At 48.2% G+C, this 4,167-nt stretch overlaps 1 long non-coding RNA gene across 1 annotated transcript; it reads right to left on the bottom strand.

The window, feature by feature from the left end:
* Positions 1 to 278: 278 nt before the first annotated feature.
* On the bottom strand, positions 279 to 4,161 carry LOC124894193. The gene is made up of 2 exons (XR_007051052.1): positions 3,977 to 4,161; positions 279 to 730 (listed from the first exon to the last, which is right to left on the bottom strand). It is a non-coding gene; the product is annotated as an uncharacterized LOC124894193 (long non-coding RNA).
* Between the last annotated feature and the right edge of the window lie 6 nt (positions 4,162 to 4,167).

The raw sequence follows: 4,167 nt of genomic DNA on the forward strand, positions 1-4,167 counted from the left end.
CGTATTCTAATTCTTAATCCAAGTGTTTCTCAACCATCAAGGATTAATTCACTTTAGTTCTCTCGACTCAAAAGTGTTTACTCAATTTATACGAAATCTCCAAGTTGTTAATCCTGTTAAGGCATTAACGTGTGAAATAGAGGTTGAAAACTCTATTATCTTGTTAATACTTTCTTTTCCAAACATTTACCTTTCTGTCGAACAAGTTATGTTTCAATGGCACATTCCCTATGTTTGCAACCACGAGAATTCAAGCATAATGAAGAAAGTATGATATAAGTAAATCAATGCATAATGAATTCAAGACCCATAGAAACAAATAATATGCTACAAGATTTTCATAACCCTAACCAATAAGCTTAGCTACTCATGGACAAAACGTGAATCATCATAAGTTTATCCATCATACCACAGAAAACTAGAAGATGATCTTGGTGTGCAAATAGTGAAAACCAGAGGAAAACGCTTTCTCTCTCCAAGCTATAGCCGCCCCTCTCTAGCTCAAAAACTTATACAGAATAATAAATAATAATAAAAATTCAGCATCAAGTCTTTGAATAATCTCCTCTCATAATTTCCTTCTAAGTCCCCAAGCTAATTATAACTGACAAATTAGTCTTGAGCATAGTTTCTAGACGTCACATTTGATCCAACAAGCAACTTTTCCTCTTGTGTGATTTATCGTCCGCAACTCACAGTCCCATGATGTCTTTATCTACCTCATCAACACCTGAAATCATGCTAATCACATTGGTTAGCTCAATTACATAAAAGTAGAGTAAAACATAAGAAACTACGCACTTTTGTTCTCAAAACTTAGCTAAAATATGGGTAAGTTATGGTGCTTAGGCATATAAATACACCCAAGATCAAAATGTTAGGAAGTAGCATAGTATGGGCCATTGGGTGGGCGGGGAAGCTTGGAATGTCAAACAGGAGAAACAGTGTGAATCGACTATTTTTGGGCCGAATCGATGTGCTATAGCCCACGTTTTTTGGGGTGGGCCCAAGGGCCAAGCATGATTTTAGCCAAAAATTGACCTGGCTGCCCCAGGAAGGTTGGGGAGTGGCCTAGTGTGGGCCATTAGGATGGGCGGGGCGGTTTGGGTGGTCAAACCAGTGAAACAGCGCGAATAGGCCATTTTTGGGCCAAATCAGTATGCTATAGCCCACGATTTTTGGGGTGCGATCATGGGTCGGGCATGATTTTGGCCAAAAATTGGTTGGTCTTCCCTAGACAGGCTGGGGAGCGGCCTATTGTGGGCCATATGGGTGTGCAGGGCAGTTTGGGTAGTCAAACGGGCACAACGGTGCAAGCGGGCTATTTTTGGGCCAAATCGGTGTGTTATAACCTTTGATTTTTGGGGTGGGCTCAGGGGCCGACATGATTTTGGCCAAAAATTGACCAGACTACCCCAGGCAGGTTGGGGAGCAACCTAGTATGGGCCATTAGTGTGGCACGGCGGTTTGGGTGGTCAAACGAAAAAAACTGTGTGAACGGACCATTTTGGGCCAAATCAATGTGCTATAGCCCATGATTTTCGAGGTGGACCTGGGGTCTTGGCAGGGAGGCTGGAGAGCAACCTAGTTTGGGCCATTTGGCCATTGGGATTGGCGGGGCGGTTTGGTTGGATAAACAGGAAAGACGACGCCAACGAACTATTTTTTAGCCAAATCAGTATGCTATAGCCCATAATTTTTACGGTGTGCCCGGGGGTCTAGCGTGATTTTGGCTGAAAATTGATCGGGCTGTCCAGGCAGATTATAGAGCATCCTAGTATGGACCATTACGGTAGGTGAGGTGGTTTGGGTGGTCAAATGGGTGAAACAACGCGAACGAGTCATTTTTGGGCCAAATCGGTGTGCTATAGCCCACGATTTTTGGGGTGAGCCCGATCAATTTTTGCTAAAAATTGATCGGGCTACCCCAGGAAGAAAGGGGAGCGGGCTAGTATGGGTCATTAGGGTGGGAGGGGCTGTTTGGAAGGTCAAATGGGCAAAACGGTGCAAACGGGCCATTTTGGGACCAAATCGGTGTGCTATAGTTCATAATTTTCAAGGTAGGTCCAGGGCCCCTAGGTTATTTTTACCAAAAATTAATCGAGCTACCCCAGGTAGGCTAGGGAACGGCCTAGTGTAGGCCATTGGGGTGGGCGAGGCAGTTTGGGTGATCAAACGGGCGAAACGGTGCTAACGAGACATTTTCGGGTCAAATCGATGTGCTATAGCCCACTATTTTTTTAGAGAGGGAGGGGGGGGGGGGGGCTTGGGGACCGGGCATGATTTTTCCTAAAAATCAACCAGGCTACCTAGTGTGGGTCATTGGGGTTGGTGGGGCTATTTGGGTTGTCAAACGGGGCAAACGAACCATTTTTTATCCAAATCGGTGTGCTATAGCCTACAGTTTTTTAGGTGGACCCGAGGTTCGGGCGTGATTTTTGTCGAAAATCAATCGGCTGCCCCAGGTAGGCTGGGGAGCGGCTTAGTATAGGCCATTAGGGTAGATGAGGCGGTTTGGGTGGCCAAATGGGCGTAATGATGCAAACGGGCCATTTTTGGCCCAAATCGGTGTGCTATAGCCCACGATTGTTAGGGTGGGCTCGGGGGTCAGGCATAATTTCGGACAGAGTGGCCTAGTGTGGGCCATTCAGGTAGGCGGGGCATTTTGGGTGGTCAAAAGGGCGAAATGGCGCGAACGGGCCATTTTTAAACCCAATCTGTATGCTATAGCCCATGATTTTTGGGGTGGACCTGAGGGCCAAGCATGATTATTGTTGAAAATTTATCGGGCTACCCCACGCAAGCTGAGGAGCGACCTAATGTGGGCCGTTAGGGTTGGCGGGGCAGTTTGAGTGGTCAAAGGGGCGAAACAGCGTGAACGAGACATTTTCAGGCTAAATCGGTGTGCTCTAGACCATGGTTTTTGGGGTGGGCCAGAGGGCCTAACGTGATTTTATTTGAAAATTGATCGAGTTGCCCCAGACAGGCTGGATAGTGGCTTAATGTGGGCCTTTGGGGTGGGAGGGGCGGTTTGGGTGGTCAAAAGGCCGAAACACTATGAACGGGCTATTTTCGAGCTAAATTGGTGTGCTATAGCCCACGGTTTTGGGGTTAGGCCTAGGGGCCGAGCATTATTTTGGCGAAAAATCAATTTAGTTTCCTCAGGCAGGCTGAGGAGTTGCCTAGTGTGGGCTATTGGGGTGGGCGGGGGTTTTGAATGGTCAAACGAGCAAAACGACGTGAATGGGCCTTTTTGGGCCAAATCGGTGTGCTATAACCCACAATTTTTGGGGTGGACCCAGGGGGCCGGGCGTGATTTTGACTGAAAATTGATCGGACTGCCCCAGCAAGACTGAAGAGCGGCCTAATATGGGCCATTGGGGTTAGTCGGGCGGTTTAGGTGGTCAAATGGGCAGAACGACGCGAAGGGCCATTTTTGGACCAAATCGGTGTGCAATAGCCCACTGTTTTTGAGGTGGGATCGGGAGTCGGGCGTGATTTGGCCAATAATTGACCGGGCGGCCCCAGGAAGGTTGGGGAGCGGCCTAGAGTTGGCCATTGGGGTGGGGAAGGGCAGTTTGGTGGTCAAACGGGCGAAACAGCATGAACGGGCCATTTTTGGGCCAAATCAATGCGCTATGGCCCACGATTTTCAAGGTGGGTCCGGGTACCCTGTGTGATTTTGGCCAAAAATTAACCGGGCTACCCCAGGTAGGTTGGGGAGCGGACTAGTGTGGCCAATTGAGGTGGGCGAGGCGGTTTGGGTGGTCAAACAGGCGAAACGATGCAAATGGACCATCTTCGGGCCAAATCGGTGTGCTATTAGCCCACAATTTTTGGGGTGGGACCAGGGGCCGCGCGTGATTTGTCGAAAATAGATCAAGCTTCCCCAAGCAGGCTGAGGAGCGGCCTAGTATAGGCCACTAGGTTGGACGGGGCTGTTTGCAACAATAGTCCATGAGTTTGTCAAAAGTACCTGTTTCCACTGTCCGGATTTCCAGATGCCCGATAGATTTGTCAAACACACGGCCCTGTCGGTAGGATCTGTTGAAAGATTCTTCAATGGTGAGGCAACAGTCTTCAAAGACTGAAGAAGGAACTGGGGAAGACAGGTTGACGGTCAACTCCCAAAACAAGACATAATGGCCTGAATGGTGGCAATATCTG

Source organism: Capsicum annuum, unplaced genomic scaffold (genome assembly GCF_002878395.1).
Source record: "Capsicum annuum cultivar UCD-10X-F1 unplaced genomic scaffold, UCD10Xv1.1 ctg71230, whole genome shotgun sequence".
Taxonomy (NCBI): Eukaryota; Viridiplantae; Streptophyta; class Magnoliopsida; order Solanales; family Solanaceae; genus Capsicum; species Capsicum annuum.